Consider the following 17452-nt stretch of genomic DNA (forward strand, 5'->3'; position numbering starts at 1 on the left):
TTATTGGTATTAAATCCATTTAATTAGCTGGGAAAAGTACTTGCTTTGCACGGAGATGATCGAGAGAGGAGAAAGATCTCCAAGGAGGGTAGTAAATGTCTGAAAACATTTTAATTATGTGCTCTCACCATGAGTTGAGCTGTTGGGGGGGGTCAGACCAAGACTCTCTCGTCTGTTCACACAGGCTGCGGCTGAGGAGTCACATGGGAGTTGTCCATGGATGCATCCCGAATGACAGCCTACTCCCTATATAGTGCACTGCTTTTGATGAAAGCCCATAGACATGGCACCCTGTACCCAATATCGTGCACTACAAACATTTGGGAGCCATTTAGAACACAGCCCATGCCTACATCTACTCAGGGGCCATTCATACTGATGCATCATCCAAACAGAATGGCACCCACCCAAACGAACAACTGCTCCGGGGGCCTTCGTCTGTGTTATAACGGCAGCCATCGCCAAGGAGACAGGCTCTGTGTGGAATTGGAGCTCTGTGGCTGTCTGCTGTAAGTAACTGTACACAGGCCCATCGGGCTGGGCTTGGTTTAAACCAGCAGGGACATGGACATGTCACCCCCCTATCCATCCGGTGCAGACAGATGTTTTCTGGGCATTGTTGTTCCGCCCCATTGGTAATTGTTTTCTTTCAGGAGCGGCCAAGGGCTGAGGTGCCAGGGAGTGCCTAAGGATGCAGGCGGTTGGCAGATCCACGCGGCTGAGCGTCCAGCATTCCCCCTTCCATCCAGCATCTCCATGTGGTTTGAATAAATGACAGACAATGGGAAAACAATGATTTTGTCAGCAGAGGGTAGGCCTAAGAAGCTGAGTGTTGAGTTTTCTGACTCACAACATGTCCGCTATTTTTAAGATAATGATCTAATTATGCTAGCAAATGAAACACCGACATAATGCACTCTCCATTTACAACTGGGTTAGTCTTCTCAAAGGGTATTTTTCATCATGACATATGTGCAGTAAGTTGTGCAGTAAGTAAGAACATGTTTGTACTTGTTTGCATGGTTATAGTAACAACTTCACTGTTTGCCCAAAGACATGCTATGCAGTACTCTACTGCTTTAGCCCATAGAGCTCTGATCTGGTCTTAGCAGACACGTATCAGACAGTTGGCCTCCAACTGGGCCTGTCAGAGTAATCAGGAGCCGCTGAGGGACTCCATGTTGAAAATGGATCCAATTAACAATTGAGTGACCAAGGCCCTACAATCAGGCCATTATCCAGTCTTTGGTAAGAGGACACTGTTTGACAGACAGTAAGGCCTTGAATGTAAGCCACTAGAGGGCACTTGCACACTTCTAATTGCAAGCTCGGCCCCTTATAGAACACGGGCGTTTGGCCCTGAAGTTCTTGAAAGTAATCGCTGATTATAAATGACTGGATAGGTGAAAGAAATGTGAAAGAGCCCTCGCTTTCACCTTTCCAATCATGTAAGATCAGTAATTACTTCAAAGAAGGGACCGATAGAAGAATGCCTTTCAAATGTATTCAAACAGGGCCTATACTTCAGAAACATAGACCCCTCACTGTGGGTTTCCAGTAGGCCTGCGTTTTATGCGGAACATGCATAATGTTCACATCATACATGTCAATCTACTGAAGGCTTATAGAGTATACAACGAATCAGTTTCAATAATAATTGTAGTGGCTAACCAAGTCACAAGATCCCGATAGCCACTTAGTCTTTCTAGACATCGGGGGTTGCTGCCCCCATTTTCAAATGCTCCTGCTTGGGCTAGGGGTCCCCAATTACATTTCAGGGGACAGGAACAGCTATAAATCATGTGTGCACTGCAAATTGACCGCAAGAATCCAAAACAGATATAGTATTTAAGAAAAACTGGAATAATTTCAAACCTTGATTACATTGGGATACAATCACATGAACTCTTGAAAACTCTAGGCAGCATACTGACTTCTCCCTACAGTTTTCAGCCATTAGCTTCGCCCACCTCTGTCTCAAGTGAACTACAGTCCCAACGCTGTGTTTTAACGTTTAGAAACGTCTCTTAATCATTGCTTGCGATAACGGCTTTTGAAACATATGGCCCTCATCTTTCATCAGCGAGAAATAACCCCTCAAATACAAAAGATACCGACTTTAGCAGTTTTGCATAGATCCACATAGCTTTGGGTGCCTCCATTCGATTAAACTACATTTCCGCTACACTTCCCGAGTTACGCTTATACACATGTGTTCGGCGCATGCTAGATAGCTAATTAGCACAGGTGGTCGCCTCTTGTCTTCCGCCTGTTTTCCGTAAACAAGTACTGTAACATGGAGATAAGGCCTTGTGGGAACACTAACCCTAACAAGATGTATCAATTGAACCTTTAGTTTTTTGAAAATCATTTCTCACTGATATGAAAGATAAGATCCTTTTGCTTCCAATGGTGCCCCCCAAGCGACGCCTGTTCATGTTCAGATTGATCATCAAGGATCTTAACAAAACCCCGTACAGAAGACGCCTTTGTTCAATGACTCTTGTGCAATGGAATGGAATTGAGAGTCACACGGCTACGATCACATACAGTATGCCTTTATTTATGTGTTGGAACAGATTTCCTCAATTAAAATCACTTTGAACTCATTTCCTGGTCATTTTACAGTCCAATAACAAAAACAATATAAAAATATCTATATTTATTTTTTGTTAGGAAAACTTGGGGACAAATAAAATCACAACAACCACATAAATAGGCCAAAATGGCTCCTACAACAATGCTTTGTTGTCTTGTATAATACTATTACAATGTCTTTGTTTGTAAGGATTTCCTTTATACAGTATACTAATGGACATAATTTAAAGTATTGCTTATTTATTTTTAACCAGGAAAAGACACTTGAGGTTAGAAACCTCTTTTATGAAGGGGACCTGGCAAAGATAGTTAAGACAGGACAGGACACAGTGGAGCCAAGGTTGATGCACAAGCCATGTGGTTGTTCTCATCCCTCCACTAGAGAGAGTGCCAACTCAACACACAGAGCCTTGGCTGTAGCCAGGCTGTCCTCATCTCAATGTCTGCCACACTTCTGTCTAGTTTGCCTTAAAAGCCATGAAGAATGACAGATGCAAGGTGTGGGACTTTTGCCAAAGAGTGTTGTGAGTATCGTGACCATATAAGAAGCACACAAAAGGCCTGGAACATGCAATCAGTCATCAGAAGGATATTAGAATGTAGGGCAATGGGTTTCAATAATCTGTACCTAAGTGCTTTAATATTAACACAATATTCTGTAAAGATGTAAAAATGTTGAGTGAACAGGCATGTGAAAAAAATCCAGATAACCCTCTGTGTCTCATTCCCTGGCATCCATGTTATATTAGAACATACCTAGAATCTGTGGAAATGTTCTTCAGAGACAAAGGTTGTAGCAGCGTTGGGCGTCTGACTGTCAGTCCCTAGCTCTACTGTACCACTACCACCCCACTGACACCTGACAGAGCGCAAGGGGGTGAGGCCCCAGCCGTGAGACCGTGGAGCCCGGGTGGAGGGCCGACCTCTTAAGCTGCTGTGGTTAACAGCAGCACGTCTCACGTGTACGCTAACACTACGCTGCCTGGCAGGCTGGCTGATAAACAACGACCAAGCCTGATTATGGAGTAGTAACTTCGGGCCCACATTTCTCGCAGGTTGATGTTTATTGTCATGAATCTTGCCCTGGAGGCAGAGCTATTTCCACTAGATGTATCGTAAAAAATACATGAAATCGAAAATGTGCCATTTAGTCTTCATTTAAGGTTGGGCGTTGCTGTTAGCAGTGTGGCACAGGTTAGGGTTAAAGTTACGGTTACGGTTAGGTTTAAAATTCGATTGGACGACTTTGTGGCTGTGCTCCCTCATGAGATTATATATTTTTTAAATTTTAGTAATTTAGCAGACACTCTTATCCAGAGCAACTTACAGTTAGTGCATTCATCTTAAGATAGCTAGGTGGCACAAACACATATCACAGGGGGGGAGGGGGCAGAAGGTAGGGAGAGGCAGTTCCTCTTGCTGCTCTGTAGGCAAGCACCATTGTATTGTAGTGGATGTGAGCTTCAACTGGAAGCCGGTGGAGTGTACGGAGGAGCGGGATGACATGGCAGAACTTGGGAAGGTTGAAAACCAGGCGGGCAGAGAGTTGCAGTGGTCCAGACAGAAGATGACAAGTTCCTGGATTAGGACCTGTGCTGCTTCCTGTGTGCGGTAGGGTCATACTCCTCGAATGTTGTAGAGCATGAACCTGCAGGAGCGAGTCACTGCTTTGATGTTTGCAGAGAATGACAGGGTGTTGTCCAGGGTCACACCAAGGTTCTTTGTGCTCTGGGAGGGTGACACTAAAGTTGTCAACCGTGATGGAGAAGTTGAGCTTGAGGTGGTGGGCCGACATCCAAGCTGATATCTGCCAGGCACACAGAGATGTGTGTCGCCACCTGGGTGTCAGAAGGGGGGGAAGGAGAAAAGTAGTTCAGTATAATCCTCATAGCAATGATAGGAGAGATTATGTGAGGATGTGAAAGGCCCAAGTGACTTGGTGTATAGAGAGAAGAGTAGAGGCCCTAGAACCAAGCCCTGGGGGACAACAGTATTGAGAGTACGTGGTGCAGATACAGACCCTCTCCACGTCACCTGGTAGATGTGGCCTGCCCAGTAGGAGGCAATCCAAGAATGTGCAGAGCCTGAGACACCCAGCCCTGAGAGGGTGGGGAGAAGGATCAGATGGGTTACGGTGTCAAAAGCAGGGGATAGATCTAGGAGGATGAGAACAGAAGAGTAAGAGTCAGCTTTGAGAGCCTCTGTGACAAAGAGAAGAGCAGTCTCAGTAGAGTGACCCGTCATGAAGCCTGACTGGTTAGGGTCAAGAAGATCGTTCTGAGAGAGATTATGAGAGTTGATCAGAGACAACACGCTAAAGTGTTTTGGAAAGAAAACTCGACTCATGTCAGATGAGTCGAGTTTTGGTCTCTTGAGGAGGGGAGCATCTCGGGCCATTTTGAAGGGTTGTGGGTTCGTTTCCCATGAAGGACCAGTGCAATAATAAAAGGTATGCACTCACTATTGTAAGTCGCTCTGGATATGAGTGTCTGCTAAATTACTAAAATTGTCTAATGTTAATGTTTCTTAGGGTTAGAGGCAGAAGTTTGACATTTAGAGTGATATAAAGAAGCTTTAGCAGCAGATACAGAGGAGGAGAAGGTAAGGAGGAGGGAGCTAAAGGATGATAGGTCCTCCAGAAGTTTAGTTTTATTTCCGTTTTTGCTTAGCTGCCCGCAGCCTTGTTTTGTAAGCTCTCAACGAGTCACGGAGCAGGAGGGGAGGGACGAGCCGGCCAGGAGGAAAGGGGACAGTGCGAATCATAGGATGAGGGAAGGGAGGAGAGCAGGGTTGAAGAGGCAGAATTGTTGAAGAGGAGACAGGAGGGAGAAGGATTTAGCAGAAGGGAGAGATGATAGGATAGAAGAGGACAGAGTAATTGGAGAGACAGAGAGAAGATTGCGATGGTGCATGACCATCTGGGTACAGGCTGAGTGGCTAGGGTTGGAGGAAAGGGAGACAGAAAACTAAACAAAGTAGTGATCAGAGAAAAGAAAAGGGGAGGTCAAAAGACGCAAGGAGGGCAAAGAGAGTCGGAAATAAATTAATCAGAGGCAGACGTCGCGAGGTTGAAGTCACCAAGTACGAAGAGCGGTGCACAATCGTCAGGAAATTATATTATCAAGGTCATGCTCATTGAGGAACTCTCCAAGGGCACCTGGTGGGCGATAGATGACAACAATGTTAAACTTGAGCGGACAAGAGAAAATCTCCAGTTAGGAGAAATTAGTAGCCCTGTGCCACCACTGCGATGACCGGATGCTCTTGGATTATGACACTAAACATAATCAGATGAAGAGAGCAGCTAGAATAGCATTGTTTTCTGGGTGGATCCAGTTCTCCGTCAGGGCCAAAAAGTCAAGGGACTGAAGGGCAGCTGAGGCTGAGATGAACTTGACAATCTTGATAGCAGATCGCCAGTTCCAAACGCTGCCGGAGACCCAAATTCCACATGGGTTGTGTGCACAGGGAACACTATATGCATTTGAGCCAATCAATTGTGTTGTGACAAGGTAGGGGTGGCATACAGAAGATAAACAGCCCTATTTGGTAAAAGACCAAGTCCATATTATGGCAAGAACATAAAAAACATAATAAACAAATAGAAACAACAGTCCATCATTACTTTAAGACATGAAGGTCAGTCAATCCGGAACATTTCATGAAAGTTTCTTCAAGTGCAGTTGCAAAAACCACCAAGCACTATGATAAAACTGGCTATCATGAGGACCGCCAAAGGAAAGGAAGACACAGAGTTACCTCTGTTGCAGAGAATAAGTTCATTAGAGTTAACTGCACCTCAGATTGCAGCCCAAATAAATGCTTCACAGAGTTCAAGTAACAGACACATCTCAACATCAACTGTTCAGAGGAGACTGTGTGAATCAGGCCTTCGTGTTCGAATTGCTGCAAAGAAACCACTACTAAAGGACACCAATAATAAGAAGAGACTTGATTGGGCCAAGAAACACGAGCAATGGAAATTAGACAGGTGGAAATTTGTCCTTTGGTCTGGAGTCCAAATTGGAGATTTTTGGTTCCAACTGCCGTGTCTTTGTGAGACTCGATGTAGGTGAATGGATGATCTACGCATGTGTTTTTCCCTTCGTAAAGCATGGAGGAGGAGGTGTTATAGTGTGTGGGTGGTTTGCTGGTGACATTGTTTGTGATTTATTTCGAATTCAAGGCACACTTAACCAGCATGGCTACCACAGTATTCTGCAGCGATACGGCATCCCATCTGGTTTGGGCTTAGTGGGACTATCATTTGTTTTTCAATGGGACAATGACCCAACACACCTCCCGGCGGTGTAAGGGCTATTTTACCATGAAGGATAGTGATGGAGTCCTGCATCAGATGACCTGGCCTCCACAATTTTAGATGGTTTGGGATAAGTCAGACCGCAGAGTGAAGGAAAAGCAGCCAACAAGTGCTCAGCATATGTGGGAACTCCTTCAAGACTGCTGAAAAAGCATTGCAGGTGAAGCGGGTTGAGAGAATGCCAAGAGTGTGCAGAGCTGTCATCAAGGCAAAGGGTGGCCACTTTGAAGAATCTCAACTATAAAATATATTTAGATTTGTTTAACACATTTTTGGTTACTACATGATTCTATGTGTTATTTCATCATTTTGACATCTTCACTATTATTCTACAATGTATAAAATAGTACAAATAAAGAAAAGCCCATGAATGAGTAGGTTTGTCCAAACTTGTACTGTATGTCTCATCACAATTCTATCTTGGAGATCTACGTCCTATTGGACTTCATCGCATAGTTTCTGCTTTGACATGCACTGTCAACTGTGGGACCGTATATAGACAGGTGTGTTTATTTCTAAATCATGTCCAAACAATTGAATTGGCCATCAAGTTGTTGTGACTTGTCAAGGATGATCAAAGAAAATTGGATGCACCTGAGCTCAATTTGGAGTGTCATAGCAAAAGGGGAGTGAATACTTACAGTAAGCTCCAAAAGTATTGGGACAGTAACAATTGTGTTGGTGTTTTGGCTCTGTACAGCACTTCGGATTGGAAATGATACTATGAGGTTAAAGTGCAGATTCTGAGTTTTAATTTGAGGGTAATTTTCATCCATATCGGGTGAACCGTTTAGGAATTACAGCACTTATTTTATATGGTCCCCTCATTTTAGGGGACCCCTTTGTATTGGGACAAATTCACGTATGCGTATTAAAGTAGTCAAAAGTTTTGTACTTGGTCCCATATTCCTAGCATGCAATGATTTCATCAAGCTTGTGACTCGGCAAACTTGCTGGATGCATTTGCTATTTGTTTTGGTTGCATTTTAGATCATTTTGTGCCCAATAGAAATGAATGGTAAATAATGTATTGTGTCATTTTGGTGTCACTTTTATTGTAACTAAGAATACAATATGTTTCTAAACACTTCTACATTAATGTGGATGCCTCCACCGATAGTCCTGAATAAATCGTCAATAATGAGTGAGAAAGTTACAGACTCACAAATATCTAACCCCCACGACATGCTAACCTCTCACCATTACAATAACAGGGGGGTATAATATTTGTGCATCTGTAACTTTGCTTTCTTGTCCCACCGCATCACTTTACACACAGAAGATCTCCACTGTCTTTCTGTGACCACGGACAACTTCAGAAAGAATTTAACAGTGACGATAAATACAAAGTTGCCCATTTCTTTGCATAACAAGAGAAGGACATAAAGACGCTTCAAATGAACCCTGAGATCTCTGTATTAAAAGATAAATACAGTATAGGCTACGTAGACCTATATATTTGAACGATATTGAAATTCAATTTGTTGTTAATTGTTCATTCAATTTGTACACGACTGTCCAAACTTTTTGCCTCTATATAGCCTATTTCATGATGTGCCAAATCTTGAATTAGTGTATTATTATAGGGTAAGCATTAGAATATGCCGCTTCAATGTTTGTAGCCATAGGTGATAATATCTCTCTAGGAGATGATCCGTTGTTAGTATTGTGGAATAATTATAATACTAAGGTAAGATTGGAAAGGGAGAACACTGATCCAGGAGCAGTGCTTTCTTTCTTTCGATCCTATCAATATCGACACATGCCTCAACAATGCACTTAGCGAAAGTTCCATCGCTATTGGGGAACCGGGCCCAGGTCATGTGCATACCAAAATATGGGATACAATGCTAAACATTGTATGTAGACTGGTCCTGATTCCTAATCAACCTACAGTTTTGGCTGCTAGCATAGACTATAGACCCTGTGAAACCAAGTGACCAATAGACTTGTTCGTTTGTTAGTGCACATTTGTGCGTGTGTGTGCGTGCGTGCAGGTGTCCGTGCGTGTGTCTGAGCGCGCATGTGTGTGCGTGAGCATGCATGCTTCTTGCGCATGTGTGCATGCGTGGAGATACTGTGCCTGGTCACCGGTAGTGAGTCATACCTGTCAGAGCCATCATATCCACAGCTCTGATGTAACCGTGCTGACTCAGACCCCATCAACCCCCAGATCACTAGGCCAGGCAAAGTTCAGACACTTACTAATGTTCCACACCATCTCCAAAATACACCTACTGCTGCATCAGAGAAAGGCTAAAGTCATAGTCACAAAATCAATCTTAGCCAATAGATGATCAGGTTCATGGGAAATGGAAGTATTGGATCTCTTTTGAAATGTCCATTGACATGTTGATGAAATCAATGTAACAGTAGCAGCAGTCGTTAGCTAATAGGGTGCGTTGCAGTAATTTAAAGTACATTGTAGTCATTTGCATTTCATTTCAACTAGATGTGGTACAGAGGCACAATGTGTTCCCTGAGATGTGGCACTGCTCAAAATAATGAGCCGACACAACGTGTGTCAATCTGGATGTGTGTGTGCGCGTGTGTGTGTGTGTGTGTGTGTGTGTGTGTGTGTGTGTGTGTGTGTGTGTGTGTGTGTGTGTGTGTGTGTGTGTGTGTGTGTGTGTGTGTGTGTGTGTGTGTGTGTGTGTGTGTGTGTGTGTGTGTGTGTGTGTGTGTGTGTGTGTGTGTCAGCTTTAGGGAATGCATAGTACGAATGTGGCAAATCGTTTTTTGAAAGGCTTCGTGGGGTGTGAATTCTAGAAGAATAACTACGTAATTAGCTTTACTGTGAACGTCTCATTTTCTCAAAAAAAATACAACCTCCCATCATTGCTGTTAATAATCGTGTTTATTTGATTTTAAAATAAAACATTTTCATTCCTGTTATTTTCTGTACATCTAGTTATTCGGGTTTCAACATTGTATTTAAAAAATAAAAAAAAGATCAATCAACACATTTCTCTTTAAAAAAGTCCTCACCAAAAAATAAGATATTAAAATGAGGTATAGATACATTACAATAAACAGTTCACTTCGTTGCAATAAAGTAGTTCAAAGGAAAGGAAATCCAATATGCAGTCTGCATCAATTATAACATGATTGTGACAATTTTTGCAGCTTCATCCATGAGCTGGTCAGACTTGGTCAGAACTGACATTGGGTTTATAAACAACTAATGATTGAGCCATAGTTCGATGATTCTGTATTACAAAGCATGTGAAATTCAGTAATACAATTGACTGTGGGTGCGTGCGTGCATATGCATATGCCTGTGTGCGTGTGTGTGTGTATACGCGTGTACGTGCGCATGTTGTCTCCAAACCAGGTTGAATCATTAGGAGGTGATTCTCACTAACAAGGTCTTAGGAGCTGTCAGGAAAGATTCACAAGCAGGTTTCGCCACGATGAGGAGAAGTGTGACAAGTCTTATCAGGGTCTTTACTGTTGCCGGGTGTGTTTTTAAAACAGCCCTCTTTATTTGGAGTGAATGTGTTCTAGCGAGGTCTCTGCTGTTGTTGTGCATTGATTAAAAGTGTTTTCACGATTACCCCTAGCGAGTCTATTCCAGTTTAACAGGGTTAGTTGCAGTTTTAATGAAGGGTATGTAATCATTACAAGTGAAAAGGGTTTCACACAAGCTCATTGCCGGTGTCTTGTGTTGTTGTGAGGAGAACTTTGGCACTCCACAGGGGTAGGTCTTGTTTCCACTTGTTTTCTGTGATGAGGGGTACTTGGTCAGGAAGAGCAGGAGGGTGTTAAACGCATTAATTGCGTTATCCGTCATATGGAAACTTGTTTTTTTGCTGCACCACTGGTACAAGCAGCAGGCTCTGATACCATTTGTATGGGAAGAGGGGAGGAAATCTGTTTGTACTGCTGTTGATATCTCTCCTTGCCCGCACATTAGTATTGGTTTTATGGATTTTGGTCCCTTTTGCGTACATCGGAGTGAGATCATTTTCTTTTACAGCTTCGCACACAGTCAATGTGTTTTTCTACTGAACTCCTATTCAGCACTTAAACTATAATAGACTGCAAAGCCACATGCAACACGTCCACATGCATTCCTCAGACACTCACAGGTGTTGCTCCTCTTCCTTAGTCTGAGGACACTTGAGCATTAAAGAGCCTTAAAAATTCCCCCAAAAATATCAAATCAATATTTTCTTAAATAATGTAAAAATGTATCCGACGACTATGGATTAAGTGTCCCGTGTAAGCTCAGTTGGTAGAGCATGGTGTTTGCAACATCAGCGTCGTGGGTTCAATTCCCATGGGAGGCCTAATATGAAAATGTTTGTACTCACTACTATAAGATACTCTGGATAAGAGCACGTGCTAAATGTTTTTCAGACAGATTGCAGTTCCGCTTTTCACTTGCCCTCAAATGATAATCTCACTTCTCTTTTTGCACCCATTACTACAAGTGCAAGATGTTCCTAAGAGATTGAACATTGAGTTAACATCCCAGCAACAGCACAGCAACGCTTCCACGTGTCTACTCGTATCTGACGAACGTGTTTGTGTATTCCTGTACACTCGTCTGTCAGTTCAACCACTATATCTGAAGACAATACTTTCAACAAACACACTAGACACGTATTTGAATGATGTATTGCGGCCTCTGACCCTTTTCCTAGCATTCTCTGATGGGGCCAATAGATTTAAAATGGCTGATTTGTGAAGCCATAATGAAGTGACTGTCATGTTATTGACAGGGGAGCCCAGTGCTTTGGAGGGAAGCAGAGCTTCCAACCGAGGGCCTCCGATAGACAGATTATTACCGTGGCCTTTATAATGAGTTAACGTTCCTCTTCTGTCACTGTTCACTCTGAAGGGAGAGGCGCTGTATTCCCCTATCACAGCTGCAAAACAGAGGTGTAAATTAAAGCAAACAGGGTAAAAAAAAAACATTTTAAAAACTATGTAGATGTAAGTAGGCTACAGTATTCCAGTGATTTAAGTGTGAAATGTATTTTCTGCTGTGGAACAGACTATAGGGGAGAGCAAGCGGGATATTTGTTATTGTGCTATTCACAATATGGTGTGTGTTTGGTGTCGTGTGTGTGTGTGTGTGTGTGTGTGTGTGTGTGTGTGTGTGTGTGTGTGTGTGTGTGTGTGTGTGTGTGTGTGTGTGTGTGTGTGTGTGTGTGTGTGTGTGTGTGTGTGTGTGTGTGTGTGTGTGTGTGTGTGTGTGTGTGTGTGTGTGTGTGTGTGTTTCTGTTGTGTAAGTGCATGGGGATGCCCATGAAGGTGTAATTAACAGTCAGACACAGTGTTGAAATTCACTGCTGCTGTTTTACCAGTCCTGAGGATGCTGTCACTGCCCTCAAGTAACTGTTAACCTTGATGGCTGACGGCTGATTTGAGAACAGTGTGACAGGTGTAAATTTAACATGCAATTCAGCAGCCCCCCCACACTAATCCAATTATTTTCTGAACCTGTGGGAATTTTTTCATACATCTGATTAAAATCCCAGTACGGTGGTTGGAAATAACATGCTTCTGTTAAATACTGTATCTACATTTTCAAGTGCGTATTATGGAGCGGTGCATTGAGATGTCAAAAACAGTTTTTTATAAATCAATGTTCTGCATTTTGTATCAATGATTTAGCAGTCATCAAAATGATTGTAACTATACACTTATTTATATTGTTAAAAACATAGCGCTTGTGTTTTACCTATTTAAAATACCAATGCTTTGAATATAATATTTAATTATAGATCAAAACAAAAGAAGCTAAGAGAGAAAGACAACAGAATGCTTTGGGGGGGGGTGAACACAATACACCGTACATAACAAGGCATCTTCTTGGGGATAGAAAAAAACATACCACTTTCAGAATGTGCAAGATCTCATGCAGTTGTCTCTCTCTCACTCTCTAGCCCTCCTCTCTGTCGGCGCTAAATCACACATTAGTACAGCCAGTGGAAGTGTTGACAGTTTTACAAACAGAAATGTAAAACGCCATACTCAAGGGGTCTGAGAGATAAGGGGTGAGTCGAGCAGGGCAGGAAACAATGCAAAATGTGGTCTAGAGAGGCATCTAATGCCATACAAACACCTCAATGACTGAGGTTATTTTAATTATATACAGAACGAATGCCAAACCAGAAACAACTTTAGCCTCCGCTCAGTGTGTAGAGGAAGAAGGGGTACCCTGTAGAGAGGGAGAACACTGTTGGTCGCTACTATCCATGGCATTTCCTGTAACCTTTTGCTTCCTGGCACCTTACTCGAAAGCAAGTGTGGTAAATATGGCAAATCAAGAACAGCAACAAAAAAAAGCCAGTGTCAAGCAAACAAAACCTTGATAATTCAAAATAAAAAATACTGACCAAATTACTGCGTACAGGAGCTCATCAAGTTGATAAATATCTGCACACCAAGACAGTCGTGAAGAGGGCACGACAAAACCTATTCCCCCTCAGGAGATTTGGCATGGGTCCTCAGATCCTCAAAAGGTTCTACAGCTGCACCATCGAGAGCATTCTGACGGGTTGCATCATTGCCTGGTATGGCAACTGCTCGGCCTCTGACCGCTTGGCCCTACAGAGGGTAATGCGAATGGCCCAGTAGATCACTGGGGCCAAGCTTCCTGCCATCCAGGACCTCTATACCAGGTGTCAGAGGAAGGCCCTAAAAATTGTCAAAGACTCCAGCCACCCTAATCATAGACTGTTCTCTCTGCTACCGCATGGCAAGCGGAACCAGAGCGCCAAGTCTAGGTCCAAGAGGCTTCAAAACAGCTTCTACCCCCAAGCCATAAGACTCCTGAACATCTAGTCAAATGGCTACCTAGACTATTTGCAGTGCCCCAACCCCCTTTTTACACCGCTGCTACTCTCTGTTGTCATCTATACATAGTCACTTTAATAACTCTACCTACATGTACATACTACCTCAACTGACCGGTGCCCCCGCACATTGACTCTGTATCGGTACCCCACTGTATATAGTCTCGCTATTGTTATTTTACTGCTGCTCTTTAATTACTTGTTACTTTTATCTCTTGATCGGCTATGAAAAGCCAACTGACATTTACTCCTAAGGTGCTGACCTGTTGCACCCTCGACAACTACTGTGATTATTATTATTTGACCATGCTGGTCATTTATGAACATTTGAACATCTTGGCCATATTCTGTTATCTCCACCAGGCACAGCCAGAAGAGGACTGGCCACCTCTCATAGCCTGGTTCCTCTCTAGGTTTCTTCCTAGGTTCTGGTCTTTCTAGGGTGTTTTTCCTAGCCACCGTGCTTCTACACCTACATTGCTTGCTGTTTGGGGTTTTAGGCTGGGTTTCTGTACAGCACTTTGAGATATCAGCTGATATATGAAGGGCTATATAAATACATTTGATTTGATCTCTTATTCTTATCCGTATTTTTTTTAACTGCATTGGTTAGGGGCTTGTAAGTAAACATTTCACTGTAAGGTCTACACCTGCTGTATTCGGCGCATGTGACTAATGCATTTTGATTTGATTTGATTTGAATGACATGAAGCCTATGGAAACATCATTATTTTCAACACCAATAAACCCAAGGAAACCCACACACTCACATAAAACACACTTTCAGGTGCAGACTTAGTTAGTGCAGTGTGGTTTGGCCTAAAATATTAGCTGCATAGTGACTCTCCACTGTTGGTCAGCACACACACAAAAAGTAAGAGAAATCAGCGATAGACGTTCCCCATGGGTTGTGTTGGCCTGCTGAGTACCGCTTCGGTTTAGGAACCGCCAAGACCATTCAGATAGCCTTGTCTAATCATAACATAGATCTATTACACTACTGACACTACTACAGATTACACAAGACCATGTCGTTGAATGTCCTTTCACAACCATTGAGCGGTCTGTTGACAATACAAAGTTGCCTGAACATGTTTTCGTAGCAAAATATTACAGTATGGTTGGTGTGTGCAGTTCACTTGATTTTAGCACATACAGTTTAGAAGCACAACTACTAAAGCGAGTTGTGTTTTTTTTTCTTGGTATTTAGTTATAATTGACAGGTATCTGATCTGATGTGAAGCCTTAAAACGTGACAAAATAAGATCCCGTGTTGAATTTTACACAGTCCATTTAAAAGGGCTCATCATGCAAAGGACTTCAAAACAATCCTGAGTGACATCTCAACACCTAGTATTTTTTATTAGGAAAGGATAGAGGCAGCTGCAGGGATGTGATGAGAATGGGAAGATTTGTGTGTGTTGGGGGGGGGGGGTGAAGGTGCAGGGGGGGGCAGTTGGGGGTAGAAAAAAAGGGGCAAAGAAAACAAGTGACAGAATTGCTGGGTCCCAGTCTATTTAGAGGTGACGGTTGTGTCTGTGTCTGTGCAATTGCACAAATAAGTGTGTCTGCGTTTGTGCGTGCAAGTGTGTGTGTGTGTGTGTGTGTGTGTGTGTGTGTGTGTGTGTGTGTGTGTGTGTGTGTGTGTGTGTGTGTGTGTGTGTGTGTGTGTGTGTGTGTGTGTGTGTGTGTGTGTGTGTGGTTACACGTGAGGCTGATTGGGAAATGGGTTTGTGTGTGAGTGAGAGACACTGATTGGCCCCAACTTGGCCCAGTACTGGTAGGGGCACAGGCCTTGCCTCCCTGAAAGCCTTCATTAGAATGTGACAAAATTGCTGGGGGCAAAACTGGCTCCGGCACAATGATCAATTCGGCGGAGGGAATTGAAAAGGGGGAAGGAGGGTGGCGTTTTGGAGGAGGGGGTGCATCAGGGGTGCGTACAAGCCCCCCTGCTGGTTTAATTACTGCTATGTGCGCCTCTCCATTAACGGCACACCCATGGTCCAGTGGCCACCGCGGGCCTGCACAAAGATAGCAGAGAGAAAAGGGGACCGCGGGGGGAAAGAGAAGGAGAAACAGACAGAGACAAACGCAGGGCGCTCATTAGCGAATGGTAATCGCCGGCCGAGAGGTTGTGCACTCACCTCACAAAACGCCACATGTCAATTTGTCCCCCCTTTATTCATGGCCCTCACTCGTTTCTATGCTAGTCTCTCGTTTTCTCTTGTTGAGGAGAATTGGATGGAGCTCCATGGGGGGAAACACTTGAGGAATAATGTAAACACAAACGCAGCGCAGTGGAGGTTCTCCTGCTCGCAAGCTGGACCAGGGGAGGACACCTACTCAACTTTGCTCTGTCCTTAAGCCATCAAGTCCTACAGCCTATTGGACCACTGACCCACTGAAGGATTGAGTTTGAAATATGTGTCTACACCGTATGAGAGTCAAAGTTCAGCTCTCTATAAAAAAAAAAAACATTTCTATTGAGCATCTGTGAAGCTCCTGCAAAAGGAAGGGAAGAGGTCAAGGCCTTGGTGGCATGCATGTACTTGTCCACAGCAGTGGAGGATCACAATGCACAATCCTATATTGTCCAGCATGTACGATGCGACGAAATACCACACCCCTTATGGTCATGGTCGGAGAATATCTAATGCATTTCCATCGGCAATGATGGGGGGTGGATTTAAATTCAATACTCCTCCTCCATCTTACTTTGAAATGAGTCACAGTCATCCTAGTGGATTAAAGCAGACTCATCATCGAAGAGAAGTGGACGAGGAATCTCTGGAGACTATCTACTTCAGCCTCTTCTCTATCTCTCTGTCTCTGTCCCTCCTTCCCTATTTGGATGAGCCACAGGGTAGGAAAGATAAGATTATCCATATTTCAATCAGAGATATCATGTCAAAGGAATCACTCAATATTCCCGAAAACCCTGTTCTACTAACATGTGACGACAAGCTCATATCCAGCCGTTTCCTGTGTTAATTAAACACCTGAGGATACGCTGGACAGTCCTATTCAGTCCTGTACGGGTTTTGTAGTATTTGGATGTTTGCTAGAAGGCACAGTAACAACAATGACACAAGGACTACAAAACATTTAAAGATTTGTCGTGAACACATTTTCTACAAACTTTTTTGTCTGTGAGTTTTCCACTTCTTTGAGTTGTAATGTTGTGGTTCGCTACACAGGAAGTCACGTCTCCCCCCCCCCCCACACACACACACACTCTTAGACAGCAATGTGTCTTCAGGCTGAGAAGCAGCACAGTGGTTGCCAGCAAGGCCTTTCGCTCAGCCATTTTTTTTCACACAAAAAAAGACATGGCAATCAACATTTTTACAAACAGCAGCACTTCATAGGCAAGTAGAACTGACCATGCCTCCATTTTGGGTTTTGTGTCAATAACTACTGTGTTTGACAGATAACAATAATGTAGATAGAACAGAAATGGACAGAGATTGAGATCTTCCTACACATCTTGTTTCAAACAGCCAATCAAGGGAAGGCCAAAGTAAAGACATTGTAAAAAACAAGACCTCTCCATAAAGACAAATATTGTAATTTATTGTACAATATTTTGGCTCTAGTGAAAATGTATTTATCCTATTATTTAGCCTGACATGTTCAACCTCTCCCTGACCCAGTCTGTAATGCCTACATTTTTCCTGCAGACCACCGTAGTCCCTGTGCCCAAGCACACCAAGGTAACCTGTCT

This window comes from Oncorhynchus keta, chromosome 19 (assembly GCF_023373465.1).
Source record: "Oncorhynchus keta strain PuntledgeMale-10-30-2019 chromosome 19, Oket_V2, whole genome shotgun sequence".
Classification (NCBI taxonomy): Eukaryota; Metazoa; Chordata; class Actinopteri; order Salmoniformes; family Salmonidae; genus Oncorhynchus; species Oncorhynchus keta.